Here is a 25630-nt window from a genome sequence, read left to right on the forward strand (position 1 = left end):
CATAAATAATTATAATACTTGGCCCGATTAAAAGCTACTTCTAGACATTCCTCGACGGGATAAAAACGTTATGAAAATTAAATAAATACGGAGGAGAGTAAAAATAGTTTGTCAATCTGCTTGCCCAGAGATAATTATCACTGCTCATCCATACATGTTGGAGGTTTGCTTGAATACATTTTTGTGAAAAAGAGAAAAGTTGTTATCTTGAAAGGAACTAAGCAGCGCCTAGAAATCGCTATCATGGTCTGGAGTGAACTAATCACTTCATCCTCAACCCTGAACACATTTATCCCACCTCCTAATTCTTCACCTAATTAGAGGGAAATGCAGAGCCGTCCTGGTCAGGGAGGTAGGGATTAGGGTTAAGAAAACACTTGTATTTGGAACCCCCCTACCTCCCCTGGTCAGTGTGAAAGATTCTCAAAGAATCTCCCAGCCTAGCTAATCCATGACCCTCAGCAGGGAGGAAGTGTTAACAATTTAGTTTAAAACTCACGCTCTCAGACAAATGCATCAAAAACGGCTTTTCTCCTTTGATTTGTAGGTATTAGTTGTTTTTCCAGGCCCCATTAAGGACTCTTCATCCTGTAGGGAAGGGGCATTAAGCCTTAGCAAGTTAGAGTTGTTCCCAGCTCTGTGTTATTCAAAGGCAATTTACACTAATTATTCGAGTCCACAGAGCTACCCATATTAGCGGAATGAACCATCTCAGCAGGTAAAAGTACTTTTGAAATGTTAATTTATTACCAAGGTATAAAAAAAAAATCCTTGAATTAAAGTAAAAAAAAAAAATAGCCATTTTAAAGGATGAGACTGAGACAGTCTATACCCCCCCTTTTTTTATTTTCACCAACTCCTACGTAATTACTTGTCTTTTAAAAAGTCGAGTTGTTAGAAACTGAGAACAAACTGAGGGTTGATGGGGGGGTGGTGGGAGGGAGGGAAGGGTAGGTGATGGGCATCGAAGAGGGCACCTTTTGGGATGAGCACTGGGTGTTGTATGGAAACCAATTTGACAATAAATTTCATATATTAAAAATAAATAAATAAATAAATAAAAACTCAAGTTGTCAAGGCAAATGGCAATGCGTTCTCTGATGTTATGGTTAATACAAAGCTCTAGCCTCGTTCGGTGCAGTTTTTCTATCCAGTTTTCCAAGGGGAGCCAAATGAGTCCCTGGCCAGGCCACGTTCAGAAGCAGCGATGTGATTTTATGCCTCACAAAATCTGCTCGTGGGTGTTGGTTGCTGTTTCCCAGTCATTGACGTTTTCAATAGCCTCTTTCATGTTCCACCGCCTGTTCCAGAACAGCCTCTCTGGTCTGGAAGAAGAAGCAAGGCAGCGACAACTTCTCCCGGAGCATTTGCGAATCTATCCAGCAAGGACAGACTATGCCAGAGGCTCCCAGTCTTTATCTTCCGGCGTATCCCAGGCACAAAAACATCTTGTCATAGTCAGAGGCTCTGGCTTGTCTTCTGGCTCCAGCTCTCTCCCCTTCCCCTGTGAGTGGGTGAGAGAAGGGGTAGGGGAAGGAGGTTCTGAAGTTAGATTGCACGATTGGGAGAAAACGTGTCAGAAAAGTCCCAACAGCTGGGCTCTTTCCATTACAGGAAGCGCCAACAGCGACCCCTCCCGGTGACCTAAACGAGTCACAGGGTGCAGCTAGTTGTCCGGGAAGATTTTTCCCGTCCTCCTTCTTTCCTTCATTCGTTCTGCAAGCATTCATACACAAATGCATGAGAAACAATCCGTGCCCTCCCGGGGCTCAGAAGACAATAAGGGCAATATACACTTGAGGGGCTATAACAGAGACATGAGAAGGGTGTGGGTAAGGAAAGATCCAAGCTGCCTAACAAATACGGGAGACTGCTTCCAAAAAAGTAAATAAAGATGCCCTAAGCAGAAGGAAAGAGAACCCCAAACTGAAAAGATAGGAGGCCCTGAGGGACACATGGCACAGCATATTCAGGGACCTCAAAGTTGGATGGGGAAGTGGAGGAAAGGAGTAGGAGACAAGACTGACAACGAGGTGGGCAAGCCCCGCCCCCCCCCCGTCCCCCCAGTCAACTGTCCTGGGAAATATGGTGCATCTTCTCATAGACAACAGGTCTCCAGACTTTCCCGTTCAGGTATCCCCACCCCTAAGAAGAGATTTGATCATCCCCGGTGTATGTATATTTATGATTATACACATGTACTGATTTCAATCTATTATAATAAGTACTAGTCATGCTTATTCTGTTTCTTGTCTTTTTGATCGAAACATATTACTCTAGCATTTTCTTTCCTCATCTCCATGTAATGTTGACGGTGTCACCCCAATGTTGATGGGCCCAGGGAAACCCAAGGCCTGCCCCAGAGAACCTCCTGTCCATCTCAGTAAGGCATACGTGCGTCCACTTTCCTAATGCAACCGGAAGCTTGATCGCTTGCCAGGAGTTCTGACCTAACTAGGTCCAAAGCAGGTGAAGTGCAGTTACAGCAGGAGCCTGTATAACTGCTGGATGGACAGATGTGCTCTTAGCATCCCACGAGGGAAACCGAGCCCTGCGCCTCCTAATGCCTTCCTGACCCATACATCAGCACACCTGAGAGCATGTATCATAGACCCTAGGGTCTAGAACACAACCAGAAACACACGAGGACACCCATGGGTCAAATCTAACATAAAATCACAACAGAAACAAGTTTCAGCATCAATTAAAAAATATATAGGCCCCCATCGAGCTGGGAACTAATTTCTGAATTTGAATGATCTGTTAAATGCAGTTTTGCATAGGTTCTTTACAAATCCCCCCCAGTACACACACCTTAATTGTCACTGTGACCCAAGCGGTTCTAGAGTGATTAGGACCCCACATTGGATGCCCACAAGAAGCGTGATAAAACAGTTACTGCTAGGAGCCTTGAATCATAGTGACAAGGCTCTTTGCAAAACTTTGCCCTGGAACTCGTATTGGTACTCAGGTCATTGGAAATCGTGTGCTCCTTCAGACTCTAGAAATGGCTAACAGAGTCAGGATGTCTCATGCTGCCACATCCATCCATCCATCCACCCAACAAATGTCTATTGGTGTAATCACCTGGTGTTTAAATGGCACTGGGCCAGACAACAGGAGTTGGAGCTTCTAGAATGACTGTACAGAATGACTGTACTTCAATAGAAACCTCATCCCCCATCAGTGCTCTCTTCACATCGGGTGTTCAAAATGCCTTTGCTTTTTTCATGTTTATTCTGAGAGATCGCGCGCGCAAACGGGGGGGGGGGGGGGGCAGACAGAAGGAGAGCCAGAGTTCCAGTCTCCATCAGCGCAAAGCTCCATGTGGGGCTCCGTCCCACGAACAGAGAGATCATGACGTGAGCTGAGATCAAGGGTCGGATGCTTATAACCGACCGCGCCACCCAGGTGCCCCAAAATGCCTTTTTAAATCAAATAGTCACATTATGTCCGTCATCGTGTCCATTTCTACTTGGAGAATATGGTTTTTAAAAAAATCTTATTTATTTGGAAATGATAACCCAGATGCTCTCTGAACTAGCTCTACCTTTTTTTTTTTTTTTTATAGATAGTGTAGCTGAATAGTGTATAAAAAAGGAGGTAAGGTTTCAGGGGAACGTGAAATACTTAGAGAACAAATCACTTCCTATAGTTTCATAATACACCTTTGCCTGCAAATAATGGATATGAAATCACAAACCAATTGATTTAATCAAATGCCCTAAAGACCTTTAGAGACACAGCCCCGCGTTAATTGCAGAACATCCATCGACGTAAGAATAGGACATTCCCATAAAAAATTTCTATGGTTCAAAGTACTCACTAGTTAATCTGGCTGCCCCCTCGCCACCACCATCATTTAGTTTGAATTAATGAGGATAGATTCACTAATGAAAGCCAAGAATTGTCTCCATTCCTATGAGACAAGACAGTCATGGAGAAGAGCTCTGTAAAATCATTTCCACGGCATATGCTGAGAAGCTAGAAGTTCTAAAGGTAGCGGTGCCTGGCTCAAGGCTTATGATCAGAAGGTGGTGAAATTAAGTTAGAACTGAGAGTTTTTTACTTTAAAAAGCATAAAGGAGCAGCACGGGTTTTTTTTCAGATTGAAAAACATATTGAAAAATGTACCGTGAAATTAAAGCCCTGAAAATCTTTAAGGAATCTTTCATTATCTTAGGACCGGTGCAAAAATCGAAGCCTTGCATCGGCAAGAATCACAAGATATGTGTACAAAATATAATGTTTGTTGATCAAGCTTGTGCTTATACCATGCATTTTATATATGTAATACCTATCTGGATACCTTTAAAGTGGCTTCAAGTGGTACCCACATAGGAATCACTGCCTGTTGTGTCTCGAAACTCCATTCGTACAGAAAGGCAACACAATTCAGTCATAAAAGCACTAGGCTTGAAGTCTGGAGGATCGGGCCCCCCAGACTCAGCTCTCTCTCCCTAGCCGCTAAGGGGACTGCAGACAAATCTCTGTAGCCTGGCTAGGAAATAAAGGTTTGATTGGCTTGGCCTCCAAGGGCTTTGTCAGCGGCAAAATCGTGAAACTCCATATAGGAAGCATTCGATATAGCCATCAGAGAGGAAAGCCATGTACGGAAGCGAGTATTTCCAAAAATAGACATACAAAGCGTTTTTTTTTTTTAACTTCGATTAAAGAGGGAAAAACATAGTTTTGTTTCAAGTACATACACACACACACACACACACACACACACACACACAGGCCTATACGGTATACGTTTTGTGGGACACAGCAGTGTTTTCCCCCAGCTGAATAAAATGTGGCTTTGCAGGCATTCAGATCACATGACGTTTGTGCACCTACCTACACAAGGCTGTTGGCTCTCGACAGCCCTTAATTCTAATTAATCCAAATCCAGCTGCAGCCGTGGGTGGAGGAAGAAAGACTAGAAATGAAGAAAGAAAACGAGACGTTAGCACGAATGCTTATCACATTGTGAATATCTGTTCATCTGCATAGTATTAATGATAGCGAATATGCAAACAGATGTTTCCTTCATTAAATTGTATATGCAAATACTACTGGTAGGAGTGGTAATGTTGTCTTGGGGTTGAGAGATCGTCGAGGGTAATTAAAGGTTAATCCAGTTTTCAGTTCACAGACTATTCGACAAGAGTGGCTGTAAAGAAAAATTGTCACTTAACCTTCAATTCATTACCAATGGCACATGGATTTTCGACTAAAATAACATAAACATATGCGCTCATCATCACTCCCTCCCCCCACCACCAGTAAACACGGGCAAAGACTTGTGAGTTGAGCAAAGTTGAGTGAATAAGGAAAATTATGTTCCCTCAAAAAGTGTTCAGAACCCATCCAGAGTCATAATCTCTAGTGTCTCATTGAAAAAACCTGAAGTACCTTACATCATTGCCTCTTGAATAGAATTGAAAACATTGTTCTAAGATACTACTGCACGTGAGCTATCGGTCAATGAGTTGACCGATCTTGCCATAACTCACTCTTTCTTCCTGGGTGAACCGAAGGGGATAAAGGGTTTGGAACTTTTTTTTTTTTTTTCACCGAAATGTTTAACTTGTCAGCTGGGATATTTCCACTTCCTGTTTCGAGGAGGGGGAAAACACTGAGCAATGAGGGTCAGAGAGTTCCACACTGACAGGTCTGTGAGAAGCAATGCCACGTCTGTATAAACCACGTATCTGCAGGAAGAGTTGAAGAAAAGCAGAGGGAGAAGAGGTTTCCCTGTAGAATAATAAAGAGGATTTATTTTCTGATCAATAGTTACAAAGGGTTTGCCTTTGGTTTAGTGGGAATCGGGGTTCTGAAAGGGTAATCTCCTCTCCCCTTTACTTCTTTAGTCCTTGATTCTACGAGAAGTGCACGGTTATTCACTTGGCATAAAGACCCACGCAAAGCTAGTAAGCTGAGTACCTGAGGTCTCTGCTCCTGAAAATTAACTGTGTCCTGAGTGTTCAAAACGCCAATCAAAATGAAATCAAAAGTTGCATGGGCAGACAGATCCCTACCATTTAATCCTCATTATGCATTGAGGATTTTTAGTTAAACCCAAATTTAATTTTAGCTCTTATGCCACCGGAAAAACCAAAGCTCCTTTCAACGTTGCAATCCTGCATTAAATCTAAATCAAATCTTGTATATAAAACTAAAAGGTTTTTTTTTTTTTTTTTGGTCCCACTTTCTCATAGGAAGCAGTGCTTGTTTAAGACATTAACAACTGCACTGGGAAAGAATGTATTTCTCAACAAAAATAAGCTCTGCTTAATTTGCCCCAAGCATCTTCTTCATAATATTCTAACAACACCTGCTTATTGACAAACCCAAAACAGAATGTAGCTACCATGAGTCCAAGGGGATCCAATCCAGTTTTCTTCGTTTGTTTGGGTTTGCACAACACCAAATGAATTAACTTCTCTCCCCCCGATACTTATTTTTTAAAGATTTTATTTTTAAGTAATCTCTACATCCAACGTGGGACTTGAACTCACAACCCCGAGATCAAGAGTCACTCGTTCTACCAACTGAGCCAGCCAGGTGCCTCTCTACTTCCTTTATTGATTTTGTTTTTTCTTCTCGCTTTTTTTTGTTTTTCATCTTTGCCAAACTATTTGGTAGATCTGCTAGGTGGAGAACAGCAAAAGGGACCTGACCAAATCCTTTTCTGGGTTAACTATATCTCTCTTAGCAGGAAGTCGGAGCTTAAGGTGAAAGGGCAAATAAGCATGGCTCCACCCGAGTGATTAGTACATAATATATACATTTTCCCCTGGGAATGTCCTAAGAGGGCTGCCCTCTCCCAGCTAATTCTGGGTAACGTTTGGAAATCTCCAGTCCTACTCCCAGGAGACTCTTTTGAGATACCATGGCCCCATGCTTCACTGTTTGTTAAGTAATTGAAAGATAATGACAATTATTACATATTAAGAAGAAGCCAAATTCCCCTAGCACCCAGCAGCCCCCACTAATACCGTACTGCTCAAAATAGCAGAGAGGCGATGTTGACGTTGAACCCGGGGAGCTAGGCTTTGGTTAGAAAACCTCCACCAGGGCCAGATGGTTTATTTTGCTAAATGCGGTGGAAACCCCTGCCCCCCCCCACCCGGTATGTTTTGCAAGACAAGAAAGTAACAGTACGGACTCATAAGACAGTTGAGACAACGCAGCCTCACAAATACAGAAAGAAGAGATTCGCCTCTGCAGGGAAGTCAGACCTGTAAGGGGAATCATGGGAGGTCACCTGCAAGCCAGTACTGAGGTGGGCTCTGGGCAGTTGGTAATAATGCGACAAGGGCTGTGTATGGCCCCAACCCAACCCAAGTGTGTGAGTTCACCAGCAAAGCTCTCTGGTGTGGTGCCGAAACCCACATCCAAACGCTCCTCGCGAGCTCTGAGTTGGCACGCCTCGACACTTCTCTCCATCCTCGAGGTCCTCATCTGTAAAATGGCAATTTTAGCTCCCCGGGTCGAAGGAGTGATATGTGGTTGACTAACAAAAAGGAAACACTTTGTCAAGGGTCAAACAGCGTCAGACTCGGAGGGGTTTGTAGTGGTTGTACATACGTGCCTCAACCTCCAGTCCAGCTCCATAATTGGAACACTGTACCCACATACACCACTATTCTTAACCCTAATGGTGTGTTAATTTAACTCATTAGGGGCTCTTAGCACTTGAGAGGTGTTTAAACACACACACCAACAGTCTTTGGGGACCAAAGAATAACGCAAGCATCACGCATCACGTATCACTTTTCCAGGCTCGACAAACACCCATTCCGATGTGTTAATGGCCCCTGGTAAAGGCAGTAATTTTCAGTTAAATCAAGCAAGCCACGGGTCCAAATGCAAACTCTCCACAAAGACGCGATCTGTCCTTGCCTGTGAGTCAGCCAGGAATAAACATTCACCCAGTACCATTTATGAATGAGTAACATAAACCTAAAGTAACATAAACCTAAAGTTACGTTTGCCAGGCTGGCCGCGTAACATAAAATGTACAGTCAACAACTGCGTGTAATGTACAAAGCCCAGAGCCAGGAACCAGAAAACAAGGACAGGAGTCCGGCCTCTGACACCGGTTCCCTCTGTGAACTCGGAAAATGTCACCACTATTTTGTTTTTAATATCTTTATTTATTTTTGAGAGAGAGCGAGCAAGGGAGAGGCGGGCAGAAGATCTGAAGCGGGCTCTGCACTGATAGCAGGGAGCCCGACGCGGGGCTCGAACCCACGAAGTGTGAGATCGCGACCTGAGCCCAAGTCAGACGCTTCCCCGACAGAGCCACCCAGGCGCCCCTGAATGTTATCACTATTAACAGCGTATGTAACTACCAGCACTAACCCTTCTTTCAATGATGCTCAAGTTTGTCACCTGTAAAACAGGAACAATGTTTCTTGCAGCCAACCTCACAGTACGGTGACGAATGTAGTTTGGGGTGAGTGCATGACAAAGCACTATTTAAAATTTGAGGGCTTTTGATTCTGATAAATTACTCATTAGAGCGACTACACGGATTGATTCTGCCTCTCTGACTGTCGAGGGAGATCTGTGATCTCGAAGGAGATGAAGGAACTGAATCCAGAGATGTGTGAACTATGTCTGCTCTACACAGTTTTTTTTTTTTTTTCAATTGTGGGACAATATACATAACAGTTGCCATTTTAACCGTTTTAAAGTATAGAATTGGGGGCGCTTGGGTGGCTCAGTCGGTGAAGCGCCTGACTTCGGCTCAGGTCGTGATCTCGCAGTTCGTGGGTTCAAGCCCTGCGTCGGGCTCTGTGCTGACAGGTCGAAGCCTGGAGCCTGCTTGGGATTCTGTATCTCCCTCTCTCTCTCTGCCCCTCCCCTGCTCTCTCTCTCTCTCTCTCTCTCTCTGTCTCTCTGTCTCTCTCTCAAAAATAAAGTATAGAATTGAGTGGCATTTAGTACATTCAAAACGTAACACAACCACCGCCATTGTCTAGTTCCAGAACACTTTCATCCCCCCAAAAGGAAACCCCCCTTTCCGTTAAGCAGTCCCTCCCCCTTCACCTCTCCCCCTACCCTCTGGAAACCTCTAGTCTACTTTCTGTGTCTGGAGATTCTGGATGTTTTATTAATATTAATAGAATCATACAAGGTGTGGCCTTTTGTGTCTGGCATCTTTCACTTAACGTAATGTTTTCAAAGTTCATCCCTGTTGTAGCAAGTGTCTGTGCTCTTTATGCAACAGTAAACCTAATATTCTCTAAGCTACGTATTCAACATGCCCAGTTGATAAAAAATAATGATCTACCATTTATTGAGCACTTATTACGTGCCAGGCACTGAGCACTTTCCATACATGATCTCACACAGTCCTTACCAGATCAGCAGCATTTTACAGGTGAGAAAGCTAAGACGCAGCAAGGTTAAGTAACTTGTCCGAGGTCACACAGCACTTAAGGGACTAGGGATCAAACCTGGGTTTGTCAGATTCCAGAGCTCTTTCTTTCAATCATCGTAGTTGGTATTTGCACAGCCCAAGAGGGCCAGGTCACAAAGAGCCCAAGTACGGCCAGGCAGCCAGTTCTGGGGACCCCAGGGAGCCCTGAGGAAGCCCACAGAGGGAAGCCTCGAACAGAAACTTGGCTCCCCTCTCTGTCTTGCAAACGCCATCCTGGCTGGCAGCAACAAGCCTCCGAGAGCCCAACTGGGGCACCAGCGCCCCCGGGGAACAGTCCCTGGGACCTCCAGGCTCCACCCCAGCCCAGAGCCTTGCACTTGGCTGCCCTCTTCCTGAACCAGGCACGGCGGAGTGGCCGTGGGACGACTGAAACGCTCTGATCCTTTTGCCAGAGGTCCAGGCTTGGCAGAGGGCTTCTGTACCTCAGTCCTGGAAAAGTGGTCTCTCTTGGGCTACACATCCCATCAGCCTCCTCTCACATGCTGCACAAACACACACAGTACAAACCTGAAGACTAGAGCCTAACTCTGTGACTTGAAGACATACACAACAGCCAACAGTGACGGGAGCCCCAGGGACAAGGGGGGACTCCGCTGACGTTTGCCAGGCTGGCCGCGTAAAGACACTGACGCCGTTTCGCAGCAGGCGAACATCGGCAAACGTCTCCCCTTTCGTACGCTGCTCCTGGATGCTGAGGAGACAGAGTTCGTCTTCAGACATCGTCTCGCGCTTCTCCAACCTCCCAACTGTAACTGGTGTAAATGATATTGACCGGAAGGTGGTATTAAGTGGCAGGAGCGTGGAATTAGGAAGAACAGGACTCTGAAACCAGGCCCCACTGCTAAGTAAATAAATGTAGCGAGACCTGGGGTAAATCATTTCCCTTCCTAACGCCCCACCTTCGGCATGGGCCTTGAGAGGAAGGAACTGGCGACCGTTCGCGGGGCCGATCGTCCACAGCTGGAAGAGCCAAGCTTCTAGAAGGCCATTCTGTTCAAGCGCCTCACGGGTGAATTTCTTGATTTGCTGTCAGGGCAAGGAGGGCTGGGAGGGCAAAGCAGTCCTGGACGCACTTGCTCAACGATGAGGTTCTCCACCTCCTGGGGGCCCAGGACAATGAAACAAGAATCAGGATTCTCCCCAGACAGCGCGGCAGGGAAGATCGGATGCCGTAACTTAGCGCCCAGAGTGCGGGCGCGAAGCAGGGGGTTCGAGAAACGTCAGTTCTCCTTCCACCTTGGGGATAAAAATACAACAACAACATCTTGGTGTTATTTTATTCAGCCGGGCCCCAGGATTTAAAGACTGGACCCCCGAAACACCGAACGAGACAAAAACTAATTCTGTTCCATGATCACCGATTCCTGAACTGGGAGCGGAGGAAGGCTGGATCGGCTCCAAGGACAGCTGAAAGAAAGGGAGAAGGACGTTCCCGTTTCAGCGATGTTTCAATAAATAAATCACCTGCTCTAAGTGGAAGACAAAAGCCTCGAGCGGGTAGGAGCCAGCCCATCTGATGATGGCTCAGCTCACGGGTTCTTGGTGACTAAGCGTAATTGATTGAAGGGCACTGATTTATGAGAAACTAATGTCCTAATTCTGCGGGCATCAGGCGAAAATGAAACACGAAACTTTAGATCATGACCTGTAATTATCTGCCAGCTCATAGATGGATCTCTGGGTTGCAAGAGAGACACAGATTTCATTTCACTGGGGTTGCAGTGAAGCTGGGAGTTCTACACGGGTCCCGCTAACATTCTCATTTCCATGAAGCCTGCAGGAAGTCGGGAGAACCTGGAAGGAAGAGGTTGGGACTTAGAGTAACACCATCTGAGCTTGCAGTTGGACTCCAACACTGACTCTCTGTGTGACCTGAGCAAGTCACTTAACTGCTCTGAGCCTTAGTTTCTTCATCTGTAAAATGGCGGTAATAATGATACCTCCCGGGGTTATTTTAGGGCACAAATGAGGGCAGGGATGTCCAAGTTCTGTGCTTAAAGCAGGGTCCACCCTGAGGAGTTCTGAGCCCACTCCCCATTTCAGAGCCCAGAACCTTCTGCCAGGTGCCAGGTGTGGGCAAAAAGCAGACCTTGGCACAGGAGTTTTTTTCCAGTTGTCCAAAAATATCTTCCCTGAGGAATAGTTTCCCGGGAACAAGCTGAGGGGTGTGTGTGTGTGTGTGTGTGCACGCGTGTTCTGAAGTGGATGAAATTTGTCAACAAAATCTTTACTAAAAATGGAACTTTTGCACGTCTAATTGCAGAATTTTGCAAAACAAAACAGAAGATATCTTGCCTGCCTCCAGGCATATCCGAGGGGATTAATTTGTCACTCTTCAAAAACAACTCTTCGGAGGGATACCCTCTTTGATTCTCTATTCTCACATTAATTAGTAGTAGAAGGAACACGGAACACACTGGGTAGAGGAGAAACGAGGAGAAATAAATCTGCCACCCCTCTCAAGAGGGAGAAACCGGGAGGGGAGGGGGTGCGCAGGGCCCGCGGGGATCACCACTCAAGCCTGCAGTCACCAGCGTCCCTCCCAGCCTCCGAAAGGAGAAAGGACAATAGAGAAGATTGCTTAACAAAAATATTTCTTTGAAGCCTAGTAACCCCCAGTAACAAATGCTTTCGAGAGTAAAATCATAGAGAGACATAGCTGATTTTACTGATTATGGAAGAAGCTGACTGCATTTGGAACTGGATCCCAAATCAGATACACACCAGAGTTTGAGATTATTGTTGAGGCCCAACGTTGAATGCTATCCTACTCCGATAATCGCCCGATTGGTTTGTCCTGATCAGAATCTTGATCTGAAGGTATTGGTTTCAGCTTCCTAAGAAGCTATTGTAAGTGATGACTTTTTAATGGAATTTTTTTTTTTTGAGTAAAGTTAAGGTTTGCTCCTGTCATTTTGTGTTGCCCGAATACGATGATTTTCCTTTAAAACGTTTAAACATGTTCGTCAATTTTCATCTTTCAAAAAAAAACCCCAGTATGTGTTTTATTGGCCGGAGAGCACATTTCTGTCACTAAATTACACACAAGCCGTCTTTGCAAGGGGGACGGTTCCTTCCTTTAGTCCCAAGCGAGCAGATGCGAGGAAGGCTGAGTGTAGATGGCAGGACACCCCACTGTCCCCCACTTTTTCCCGGGGCCCCTACCGCAAGGCTCCAGAAGCCAAGTCCCCTGCCTGCTTATTTAAGATAATTACAACATGTGTTTCTTCCCTGCTGGCTCTGCTGAGGCAGAAAATACTTCATCGTTTACTTCAGTCATGAGAATAAAGCAAAAATTCTGGAACATAAACACCATTTTTTCTACGCATTCAAAGGCAGGGCTCAGGGTGAGTTTGTGAATAATAAACCGAAGTTGGCAATCAAGCTAATAAGTATGAAGTTGCTGGGGAGAGAAGTCCTGCGGGGGCCCTGAGCTGAAGGGGGTGCCCGGGGCTTTTGTCCTCTTGTTGGTAAATAACAGCCCTTTATTTACATACAGTTGTTTCCGTTTCAAAAGATATTCAAAGCCCCGGTAGTTTCTGCAGTCGATTTGCATGGAGAGGGATATATCTGTGAATTTGTAAAGAGATTTTGCCCTGGAGAGTCGTAGGCCAGTCGGCCGAGGTTGCAAGGGGGGAAAGGAGGCTCACGTGATTACCAGGGAGGCCAGGGCTGTAAACAGGCACTTTCTTTCTGAAATCAGAATTATCCCAGTGGCTATTCTTCTGCAGCCCCCGAGCTCAGTGAGATCCCAGGGCCAGGCGCCTTTTGGGTTAAGAAGAGAACTCTGAACTGAATTTCTTCTCCTCTTCTCCTCGTAGCTAGGGAAAGCAGCTGATGCGGGGCATCTCCACTGGAACTCTCCAGACTTGAAACATTTTCCATTTTAAGCTTGTAGCAATAAAAACCTTTGGTAATGAGTTCCCTGCCCCGACAGAAGTCCTGCATCCAATTTGTACGCCATCCTGGTTGAAATGGTTTACAAGACGGAGAGCAAAACATCTGAAGGAATGTTCTAGAGAAAGAACGAAGTGCTATCGTTGAGATCCTTATTGATGGGAAGAAAAAGAGCTAAACCATTACCTCAGAACGCAAGATTACATCAGTCAGATATAAGGTAAATCTATTCTAGTGGTGAAACATCAGAAACACATAATCCTTTCTCAAAGCCCTTTTGTTATTTTAATGTCCAACAAATTATGCCTTTAAAAGAAGAAGAAGAAGAAGAAGAAGAAGAAGAAGAAGAAGAAGAAGAAAAACACTTAGATTTGAGAGGTTTCTTTTGCTCCAATAGAAGTAATTTCAAACCGGTTAAAAAAAGTTTTAATTTTCTGGAACCCAGTCTTTACTGTGCTGGCCAAGCATATACACGAGGCTAAGGTAATTTTTAGCTTCAATAGAATCGGGTACAGTGACCATCAAGAGAGGCTTCAAGTTGCTATGGCAACGGTAGTCCTAAAAAGTACTCACGTTAAGCAAGGCATTTGGGGGTTGCTAATTTGAAACTTTTGCCGTTATAGTTTTTTGTTTTTTTTTTTAAGTGGAGGAGTGTGGACAAGTAAATTGCAATAGTCACTGTCTTGTCCTTGCTCTTGACGTCGGTCCTATCACAGGGATCCTGGTTACCTATCCTCTAAATGACTTTGAAAGAGTAGTAAGAAATACGGAAATTATGAAGAAAATTGGGCAAATGGCAAAAAAATAGAAATAAAGAAAACCTGTTTCTCTGTAGAAGCTCTTCCATGGGAAGTCCCTCAAGGGAAGTCCACGAGAGGAGGCCAGGTGGAGAAGGGCTGTGGCTTCTGGGTGTCCGCCCCAGGCTTGCTGCTGGATATAAAGGTCAGTGGGTGGGGCCCTGCTCTCCAGGACCAGAAATTATGTGCCCGTCGACACCTCATAAGGTCTCAGGGGATGAGGGTAAAAGCGCAAATCAAGGGCTCTATTTTCAAAATCTAGGAACTACAACTTGACCTTTCCTTGATAACCCAGAGTTGGAGGTTAACCAACAGACATGTACGAGGTGCCTAAGTGCGTGCTCAGGCCACGTACTCTGGGGAGAAAAAAAAAAAACAAAACACCCTGCACTTGCAGAAGTTTTATTCCAGAGATGGGGGTCGAACAAAAAATGTAATAAATGAAAGATAGATGGGTGATAGGTGACAGGGAGAAAGATGATAGATAAAGTTATAAGTCGGGTCGATAAATGATAGATGATAGATAATAGATAGATGACAATGATAGATACATAGATGATAGATAGATAGTGACCTCAGACTTCAAAGCACAAATTGCTTCATTCTCTTACCCCTTCCCTCCAAGTCAGCCCCTCTTCTTCATCAAGGAAGTTTGCCTTGCCCCAGAAAGAGCCCTGCCCACTTCTCATCGGTTAGCTCTGAAGTCACGTGATTGGGGGAAACGGATGACCCAACCTGCGGGACTCGGGTCTCGAGAAGGCTGAGGGTCCGCACCACGAGGAATCCCATCACACACGTAACTGTGTGTTAGCTGCCTTTTACACCACGACTCTCTTCACGTCGGGGCCACGTGGTGTCACGTCCGAATTCGTTAATACTCGCTAGCACCTGGCCCATCGTGCAGCAGGATCCGTGCAGGTCCCACAAACGCAGGAGCCGGCTGTGAGTTCTCTCTGTTGTGTGCAAATGCCTCTCCCCTCCTTCACGGTTCTCATCGCTTGCGGATGCCGGATAAGTGAGGGTTGGCGTGAACACTCGCACATTCGGAGCCATGTTTTCCACCAGAGGGTTTCCAAATCCTTGACCTCCCTTGCGTCCTGACAACAACCCTTTGAGGTCCTTAGAGAAAGTGCTGTTAGCCTCCACTTGGAGATGGCGCCGGCAGATGGAAAGAAGTTAAATGAGCCGCCACAGTGACAGCAGACCCCTAGATCTAGGGGCCCTGAATCCAAGTTCCCACGCGGCCGGGGGCTACCTCCGGAGTGGCCGATGACAGCGGGGGCCGGTGGAGGTTAGGAATTGCTTCAGGAACGTGAGAACTGGAGGGCGAGGGCAGGAGACGGAGCCACCATCAACAGGTATGTTACACGAATTAACTCGGGAATTAACCTGGCGGGGGCAGTGTGTGTGAAAATGTGCCTAATGAGCGTGGAGGGCCCCATGCTCAGGAGTCAGGGGTCCTGCTGGTCGTGGGTGCAGCAGTTCCCTGGGCCTCCATCTAAACCCTGAGGGCACACGGCGTACTGGGGGGGGGGGGGCAGGTCCCGTGAAGGTGACACCTCTTCCTCTCCTCTTTTCATCCCTCAACTCAGGCCCCGGGGGCTCTGGGACTCGGGGGAGGGCAGTACTCAGCTCAAAGTTAGTCACACTGCTTTCGCTGGACCTGTTTTTACATTTCCTCTCTATTTTTATGGCAAACGATGCTGAGTTTTCACCCCTCGTGCGAATATCAAGGTTTCATCTCAGACAAACGTATTCAAGTAGACGGAGTGAATTACGAGAATGAAAAAGTTACGTTAGTGGCATTAGAGGTGGGACACAGATATCGCAAGGGTCCTAAAACTGGCTCAGGAATGAGTGACTGAGGGAGAGGCCGGGCCCGATGGCCTCAAGGATCCCCCTGCTTGGAAAATCAGTGGAGAATGGTAGTTATGAATCTGGGCTCTGGAGCCAGACTGTCTGTATCCACAGTCCTGGCCCTGCCACTCACCCCTGCATAGATCTGGGCAGGTTACTTAGTCTCGCTGTGCCTCACTTTCCTTATCTGCAAAATGGGAAGGGTAGCACGCCCACCTCAAACAATTGCTACATATTACACTTACGAGAGTTCAAGGCTCCGTATGTGTTTCCTGTTATTACCACTTGATTGGACTACACACGCCGAGGACTTTTGGAAGGCAGAGTGGGGTCCCCGTGACCAGACTCAACGGTTTACCAGATCCCACCAGCTCATACACACCGTCTCGATCCCTGAACACATAATCCCGGTGCCCCTCCCCCCGCTTCCTGTTGGAAAGGGAGGCCTTCCCTAAATAAAGGGGTGGGGGTGGGGAGGCTCCATCCTTGAGCCACACAGAATGGTGCAAAAGTGCCCAGGTGGTATTTGTCTTCTCGTCGCTTCTCTGAGCCCCTACAAGAGTCAGCTGTGAGCCACATGTTAAATCATCTCCTGAGCCAGAAAGAAAAAAGGAAAAGAAGAATTATGAAGTCAGAGCAGAGAAAATAGCAGTGCTCCCATTCACTGTCCTCCCCAGGCGGTTCCCTCAGTGGCGCCCCCCCCCCCCACTTCGGGTCTCGCTTGATATCCTCTGGGACAAACCCTCTTGGTTTTCCCCACCAAGAGTGGCAGCACAGCATCCTCTGAGACCCCAAAACCTGACGGAGGCCCCAGGGGTGAGGGACTTTGCCGGTGACCGTGGGACACCCGCTCGCTTTCTTCTGGTGTAAGTTAACATTCTCCTGGGGTCAAATGTGCAAGCGGGGCCATTCTGAACAGGCTGAATTTTCACTTACGATTTACTGCCCCCCCCCAACTCATCAAACAGAGGTGCGTGAGATGCTCCCCACCGGCCTGCACTCCCTGGTGGCAGAGAACAAGTAACGGCTAAGAGACCGACTTGGAAAAGTTATTTAAAGGGAAATGTCACCTGTATTCTTTTCCAAGGAGGTGTGAAGATGCCCAAGTAGCTTGGTCGCTGTATATACACAGCATCAGAAGGCATCCTGGGTCGTTTCTGTGCGGTGATGAGAAACAAGGAGCCGGCTGCCACCGGCACTGGGTGCAGAGAGGGTCATGGTATAGATCACAGTCTTTCCAGCAAAGCAGGGGCTTCCAGATTCTTGACCTGCTGTTCTTAGCACCGTGGCAAACAAGCAGCCCCCCTTTCTCCAGCTCCCTCCCATCCTTGATATTTCCATTTCCACTCCCACGGGACAATGGTACACCAAGTCGTAGGGGCAGAATTTAGTACGACCAGGGAGTGAGATAACAGAGTGCTTCCGAGCGTGGCTTCTGAAGCCAGACGGCCTGAGTTTTGATCCCGGGTTTTCTGCACCCGGAGCAAACGACATTTATTAAACTCTTAGTGCCTCGGTTTCCTCGTTTATAAAACCAGGATAATCGTACAGGGGTTGTTGGGAAGATTCAATGGGCTGATACACATAAAGCACTGTCAACAGCGTCTGTAACCTAGCAACGACAGGGCAAATGTCAGCAACCACCGTTTTCTAGAAAAAGCAAGTATCCCACTCCAAGAGGGGCCCCAGTGACTCCAGTCCCCTGGCATTCATCGGCTCACAAAGTTCCTTCCGCATTGAATCGGGCTGACTGTGACCGACAGGCCATTGAGGAAATGGTGGAGGAAATGGCGGACCTGTCTAGGGTGGGTTATGAAAGTCACCTTGTCGAACAGCTGCCATCCGAAGACTGGAGGATCCACTTCTAAGGTGGCTTATTCACATGGCTGGCAAATTAGTGGTGGCCATTGGCTGGGTGTCTCATGTCCTCCCCACACAGGCCTCCCCGTAGGGCGGTTTGACTGCCTTCACACGTGGCAGCTGGCAAGTGACCCAAGAGAGTGCATACTGTTAATACTGTTGTCTTGGGGCGCCCGGGTGGCTCTGTCGGTTCAGCGTCCGACTTCGGCTCAGGTCACGATCTCACGGCTCGTGGGTTCGAGCCCCGCATCAGGCTCTGCGCTGACGGCTCAGAGCCTGGAGCCCGCTTCGGATTCCGCATCTCCTTCTCTCTCTGCCCCTCCCCCGCTCATGCTCTGTCTGTCTGTCTCTCTCTCTCTCTCTATCAAAAATAAACATTCAAAAAAAAAATTTTTTTTAATACTGTTGTCTTATCTTACATTTAATTTCTTATTCTCAAGAAAATAGTCCATATTTTCTTGAATTTTATTACAAGTACCAAGCAGAAGCTATCCAAAAACTTTGTTTGTGGCTTCCTGAGGTACATATTTTCCAAAATAATGGTCTTGTGCTAATGCTCCAGGCTGTGTTCTCCTCTTCCTAAGCAATAGGCCATCTCTTTTTTTATTCTCTCTCTCAATCAGATGCCTCATATTCTCTCTCCTATTTCCTCCTTCTTTCTCATCCTCCCCTTCTTCCTCCTCCTTTCTAATCCAGGAATAAAGAAGGTCTCTACCTATGTTTGCTCTTTGCTCCTAAACATAATAGATGGACTCTCTCTAGACCCTTCATTTAACAGTTTTCTTGCTTTCTGATAAAAACTCTCTTACGGAGCTTGTGGGAGGTTGGTATCAGTTAGCTTCGCTGCGTAACAAACTGCCCAAATGTCGGCGGCTTACTATCTCAATGATTTATTATTATTCACATCTGTGCTCCTGCTAGGATTTAGCTGACCTAGGCTGGGCCCAACTGCTCTGCTGTAGACATCTTGGCAACTCTCACTGCAGGTGTGTTGGTTGACTGGGGCGTCCCCATTCCATGTATCTTTCACCCTCCTTTGACCATCTTCCTTTGCCCTCTTACGCCTAATGTGGGCATATTTTTCTTATAGTGATGTAGATGCACCGAATGACAAGTGGAGACATGAGCCCAGGATCAGAACTGGCATGCTGTTGTTTCACCTACGGAACATTGACCAAACAAGTCACACGGCCAAGCCCAAGTTCAAGGAGCATGCAACTATTCTGCCATTCTGCATGGAGATAGAGGAAGAATAGAAAGTCACTAGGAAAAGAATACAGGAGGTGTAAAGAATTGAGGCCTGTAGGGGCGCCTGGGTGGCGCAGTCGGTTAAGCGTCCGACTTCAGCCAGGTCACGATCTCGCGGTCCGTGAGTTCGAGCCCCGTGTCAGGCTCTGGGCTGATGGCTCAGAGCCTGGAGCCTGTTTCCGATTCTGTATCTCCCTCTCTCTCTCCCCCATTCATGCTCTGTCTCTCTCTGTCCCAAAAATAAAAATAAACGTTGAAAAAAAGAATTGAGGCCTGTAATGCCCCACAGTGGTTCAAAAATACTGTTGTCTTGGGGCGCCCGGGTGGCTCAGTCGGTTGAGCGTCCGACTTCGGCTCAGGTCATGATCTCGCGGTCCGTGGGTTCGAGCCCCGTGTCGGGCTCTGTGCTGACAGCTCAGAGCCTGGAGCCTGTTTCAGATTCTGTGTCTCCTTCTTTCTCTGACCCTCCCCTGTTCATGCTCTCTCTCTCTGTCTCAAAAATAAATAAATGTTTAAAAAAATTAAAAAAAAAAAGAAATCTCTTGACTTGGCATCTGCCTTTAAGGATCCAAGAGAAAAGACTTCAAAGGGATGGTCTGAGGGGCGCCTGGGTGGCTCAGTCGGTTAAGCGTCCGGCTTCGGCTCAGGTCATGATCTCGCGGTCCGTGAGTTCGAGCCCCGCATCGGGCTCTGTACTGACCGCTCAGAGCCTGGAGCCTGCTTTGGATTCTGTCTCTCTCTCTCTCTCTCTCTGCTCCTCCCCTACTCATGCTCTGTCTCTCTCTCTCCTTCAAAAATAAATAAAAACATTTTAAAAATTTAAAAATAAATAAAGGGATGGTCTGAGATCAAGAAGGGAATCAGGAAGAACGGGTGTACAACCTGAACACAAAGCAGCCCAGCCTATCTCCACCTATCGCTCTATATGCTCAAGTCTATCTGACCCGCCCAGAAACTGTTCAAGCCTGCTATTAGAGCCTCTCATAGAGCCAAGCTCCCGATGCTTGCTTCCTCCTGCGGTCGTGCAAGGAAAACCCACACAGGGTTGATGATTTCCGAGCTGGTCCAACCACACCACGTAGATCCATTAGCCCTCATGTGGATCAGCTCTTGCACAAATGAGCACATTTGTGGACAGTGCTTCCTGGAAACTTCATTGTTTTTCATTGCAAGTACATGCCTTGCCAATGGGTACACATGGGCAGCTCCCCAGTGGACTTCACTATGACAATGAGCAGAACTTTCTCTACAGAATAAAAATTCGCCTCCCCCAAAGGACAGAGCCCAGCCTACCTTCCGGATTCCAATGACACTCACTGTCTGCTTGGGAGTTCTTCAGAGGAGACCACGTTTAAGGCAGACTGTGTGTTCTGCCTGCTCAGAAAAGCATGGAGGGTTCCTGATAGAAGGAATAGTACAGCTTATCTAGTGTGGGGTCGGCGGACTTTTCTGTGAAAGGCCAGATAGTACCTATTTTAGGTTGTGTGGGCCATACGGTCTCTGTGGCAACTGCTTCACTCTGTCGTTGTAGCACAAACGCAGATACAGACAACACGTGAACAAGTAAGCAAGGTGCTCCGACAAAACTCTCTTTACAGAAACAGCTGGCAGATCAGACTGGGTTCCACGGGCCACTCGTGACTGGCTGACCTCTGTTCTAATCTAACCCTTCCTTTTGTGTAAGTGGAAACGGAGACCTCGGTCTCCTTCTCCTGCCATCACTGAATCTCGCATCACCGAATCCTACATCTAACCGTGGCAATGGCCTTTCGGTACCGTGTTTCTTCGACCGGATGTACTCAGCGGGGGCGCCCCAAGTGTGAGTGTGCTGAGTGGTTAGCACCCAGGTCTCTCTGGCTGGTAAACATTTTAAATATCACCCTCGCCTTTTTTTTTTTTTTTTAATGTTCAAGACTTCTACAAGACTGAGAGCTCTTTGAGGTTGAAACTTGCATCATCCATGTCATAACCCCAATGACTTTGCAGCTCAGCCTCTGATGCCTCAGAAGAGCACGATTTAAACGAATGAAAGAGAGGGGCACCACCTGGGTGGCTCAGTGGGTTAAGCGTCCGACTCCGGCTCGGGTCATGATCTCGCGGTTTGTGAGTTCAAGCCCTGCACCCAGCCCTGTGCCGACAGCTCAGAGCCTGGAGCCTGCTTTGGCTCTGTGTCTCCCCCTCTCTGCCCCTCCCCTGCTCAGGCTCTGTCTCTCGATAATAAACAAGCATTAAAAGTTTTTTAAAAATCGAAGGAATGAAAGAGATCCAAAAGAGAAAGGACTTGACCAAGGTCACATAGTCTAATAACAGCAGCGCAGGGACCAGATCCAGATCATGACGTTGCAATCGCTCTGTGTTAATACAGTGTTATCTGCCACTGGTGAAATATAAGCCTGGCTAAGGGGCTGGAGAATCACAGGAACGCTGGTGAAGCCAGCAAGCACCTACTAAGAGCCCTGCAAGTTGCAAAGTCCTATGCGAAATGCTGCGGGCAGGGAGGGCCGACCTTCAAGGAGGCTGTGGTCCGCGGGGAGATACACACGAAAATAGCTCTAAACCCGGTGCTTATCTCTACCTACCGGTAGATTCAGGAAGACTCCGGTTAACTTTGATTTTCTACCTCTCCCTGGCTTGGCTCTCCACTACATGTATAATTACACACCCACCCACACACTCACACACACACACACACACACACACACAGAGCCTAAGCTGTCATTGAAGAGTCTAGTGTCTAGACCTGAAGCTTTTCGAACAACCCCTTCCCAACCTGGGGCTTTCTGCATCTTCCTTAAATTATATACACATATGTGTGCATTTTTTTAAAAAGAGGGCGCATAGATATCTTTCAGATAATTACAAGAATCCGTGATGCCCAAAACCTTAACCATAGGTAAGGTGACTTGTGATTCATATCCTAGCTTTATTGTACTGGTGTGGCTGAGGTCTGTTTTAACCCCAGAGCAATAGGCAACGAAATAATGCATAAATCTTACAAGGTGGGGATGGGGGGGGGGGGAAGCCCTTATTCTTACAGCGTTTTTCGTTCACGGCCGGTTGAGCATTGCTTATGTTTCATCAACTCTTCGGTGTTTGAACTCAGATTTGCAAACCCCTCGTCAGCTTCAGTCATGAGGGTTGAACATTCCTGCAAAGCAGTAGAGAAAAGAATGAACTTGGAACCCCAGCAGCCTGTGGTCTGATCCCAGCGCCCTACTCCCTGCTGTTCTGTAACTCACTAAACCTCTCCCCTTCCCCTTAACATTGCAGCGTCTCAGTTCACCTATCTGCAAAATGGGAATGAAAATACCTAGCTCGCGGACCTGTTGTGAACATTAAATAAATTCCATATTTTGTCTAGAACAGCACATGGTAGGTGCTTCACCAGCCTGGCACAGAGTAGGCATTTTGCAAACATTTCTTCATTTTCTCTATCTCTCCCCTCTTTTCTTTCTTAGATGTGCCCAGCAGATAGGCACGGCCATTAACAGGCATGCTTCAAACTCACCTGTGTGCAAGTTTGGATGGCGTAGTAATTCCTGCTGGCTTTCAACACGCATCCACACAGCTCTGCCTGGGCGCCCTGCCCAGAACCAGGAGCTGGAGATATAGCCGCGGACAACACAGAGGGGCAGTTCTGCCCCCACAGAGCTTATAGTCCAGTGGGGGAGACAGACACAGGTAAGGAATCACAGCAGAATATTCCAAGGCTTCTGATGGAGACTGTACAGGACCGTGTGGGTCACAGGACAGGGGCACCCAGTGAGGACGTACAGTCAGGAAGGCTCCTGGGAGGAGAGACATCTAATCTGGGTCCTGGAGAATGAGTAGGACACAGCTAAGTCCCCTGTGATTTCTCCCATCCGAGTACTAACCAGGCCCGACCCTGCTTAGCTTCCGGGATCAGACGAGATCGGCGCGTTCAGGGTGGTATGGCCGTAGACAGTCCCCTGTGACTTCTTAGGCCTTCTCATTGAGGGGAGTAAAGAGATGTTCAGCTGGCAACTGCATTATTATCTGAGCTCAGAAGAGTGAGGTCTACGCGGAGGTAGCGAGATGGGCATCAGAAGCAGGTAATAGGTAAGTTAGGGAATTTTCCCTGTGCAAGAAGACTTTCCCACGGGAGACTCACAGCCTACTCCTCCCCTAACCCACATGGGATGTTGTTGCTCGTCTGGAGGCCAAGTTTGCTCTCTCCAAGGTTGGTAGTCGGGCTCATGGCCCAGAAAGCTGCCCCCATGCCCCCGCTGCCTGCCCACCTGACCCGATGGGATCTGAAGGCGACCTCCCTCCCCACGCCCACCAGTGTCCAGGAGGTGCATCCTGGAGCTTTGTGACTGGTGAACGGTACCAATCTCTGTGGCACACGGGCCCTCGGCCACCCTGGAGGTCCCATAGCCTAGAAGCCCAGGGAGCTTCAGTGAAAGGAGAGTCACTCCTGTGTCGTGCTGTGCTTCCCACAGCGAGCACATGGGGATGTTGATGCTGTGCTGTCTCCTGGACCACACCCCAGCAAGCCCAAGTCGGCGGAGGTATAAATAGCTCAAGAGGCCTGAGTGGAGGAAATACATTCTCTGACTGTAACAACAGGCACAGAGCAGAGTCAGATCTGACCCTGTTCTAGAAGCCCTTTGAATCCTGAGACCCTTTTCTTGCTCTGCGATCTGAAATGTCCTGTGAAGAGCTTTCGTCCCGGGGAGGGAGGGATGGGGTGGGCGGGGCATGGGGGAGTGGGGAGCAGTGGGGGTGGAGAGGGTTCTGGACCACTCCTGGCATTTGGAGACTGAGGTATTAACCTCCCCCGCTGCTGTACCTGGAAGCAGGATGCCCACACCCGCTTGGAAACAATCAAAGGCGGGTGGTGTTTCTTCCCTGAGGGGGAATGCTAAAAGACGCAGAACCCAAATGAGGGCAGGTGACAAAAAAAACTGACTTGGAATAGAAGGGAGAGGGAATGCTCTGCTGGACCATTTCTACAAAATGTGCAGGAAATCTAATAAGTATACATCTTTAAAAATCCATCTATAACCAAAATAGAACTCTTACTGCAATTTATTTTTGATTTTTTTCCTTAAAATTCTTGTTTTTTTCGTTTATTTTATTCATTTTGAGAGAGCGAGAGAAGGGGAGGGCCAGAGAGAGAGAGAGAGAGAATCTCAAGCAGGCTGTGCACTGTCAGTGCAAAGCTGGATGTGGGGCTCAAACTCACCCACCATGAGATCATGACCTGCGGAAATCAAGAGTCAGACACATGACTGACCGAGCCATCGATGCGCCCCTGCAGTTTATTTTTTAACGAGAGGGATTGGCGTTCGGTGGTTGGCCATACTTACGCGATCTTGCTTTTCCGTTACACTTCAGCCTGTGCGGGCAATACGCCCGGACCCCCACCCTGAGCGGGAGATCCCTGATTCCAGGGCAGTCTTTGACAGAGGATCCCAGCTTCAATTTTGCATTCCATTTTGCCCTTCTAGAAGGTGACCTCTGTGTCCAGAGGAAGGACCCCGAGGCTGCTTGGCTAAAGCTGCTTCTTGGAAAGGAGGAGCCCACAGCCTGTCCCGTGCTGCTGTCACATGCCCGGGAGTTGAGACCCTCCCTCAAAGCCCTGAGAACAAGAGAAGTGCCAACAGCAGCACAGCAGACAGCACCCGGGAGGGAAAGCAGTTAGGTCTCCCTCAACCAAGCACTCTACCTTTGAAACTGCAAACAAGTATTTGTTTCTAGACTATCCAGATGCATCCGTTAGAAAATCCAGCCTACACGGTCTCAACATACGAGGGTTCACCTGCCTCATGCGGCAAGGGGATCGCTGGTGTGACTGGTGGAGGAACATATCGACGACCCACCTGCTCTGTCGGCCTGCTCTCAGGTCCTGTGGGCCGCACACTCTCCAGAGCTTTCATAAGACGACTCGGCCCTTTTTGCATTTGGTCCGGGACAAAGAAGGAGAAAGATGAAAAGCTAAGAGCCAGACGCCTTCTCCACAGGACGTTTGTTTCCCAACATCTTATTCTGAAAAGAAGCTTTTAAACATACGGCGAAGTGGAAAGTATGTTACAGGAGGCGTTTGTATACCCGACACCTAGATTCTGTCATTAACGTTTTCCCATACTTGCTTTGTCATGAGCTATCCTGCTGGCCTCTCTCTGTCCACCCAATTCCTAGTCTTGATTAACTGGGGCATTTCGAAGGAAATTGCAGACATTGGTACACTTCCCCCTAAATACTTTTTGGCATGTTCACGAGGTTTTGCCGTGCCCATTCATTGGCCAGAAATGTATCACATGCCCACATTATGCAAGGAAACCTGGGAGATTATATATTTTAAGTTGTCTCTGCATCCTGAATAAGATTAGGATTACGTAAGAAAGAAATGGCCATGGACGTTGGATAGGCAGTCCGGCTGTGTCTGCACGTAGGGAACAGCTCTTTATAAGGTTTGGCCTCACTGGAATCTTTACCATCGTTACCTGAAAACGTGTCCAGAGCAAAGCACTGATGTGGAAGATGATGATGGGGAGCTTTGGGG

The 25630-nt window shown here is 47.4% G+C and overlaps 2 long non-coding RNA genes across 2 annotated transcripts; both read right to left on the reverse strand.

The window, feature by feature from the left end:
• Positions 1–1073: 1073 nt before the first annotated feature.
• LOC109492884 lies at positions 1074–4925 on the reverse strand. Its single transcript, XR_002146848.2, has 2 exons — positions 4846–4925; positions 1074–1504 (listed from the first exon to the last, which is right to left on the reverse strand). It is a non-coding gene; the product is annotated as an uncharacterized LOC109492884 (long non-coding RNA).
• Positions 4926–10705: 5780 nt separating this feature from the next.
• LOC109492883 lies at positions 10706–15647 on the reverse strand. Its single transcript, XR_002146847.3, has 3 exons — positions 14748–15647; positions 11088–11236; positions 10706–10849 (listed from the first exon to the last, which is right to left on the reverse strand). It is a non-coding gene; the product is annotated as an uncharacterized LOC109492883 (long non-coding RNA).
• Positions 15648–25630: the final 9983 nt, after the last annotated feature.

This window comes from Felis catus, chromosome D2, assembly GCF_018350175.1.
Source record: "Felis catus isolate Fca126 chromosome D2, F.catus_Fca126_mat1.0, whole genome shotgun sequence".
Lineage (NCBI taxonomy): Eukaryota > Metazoa > Chordata > Mammalia > Carnivora > Felidae > Felis > Felis catus.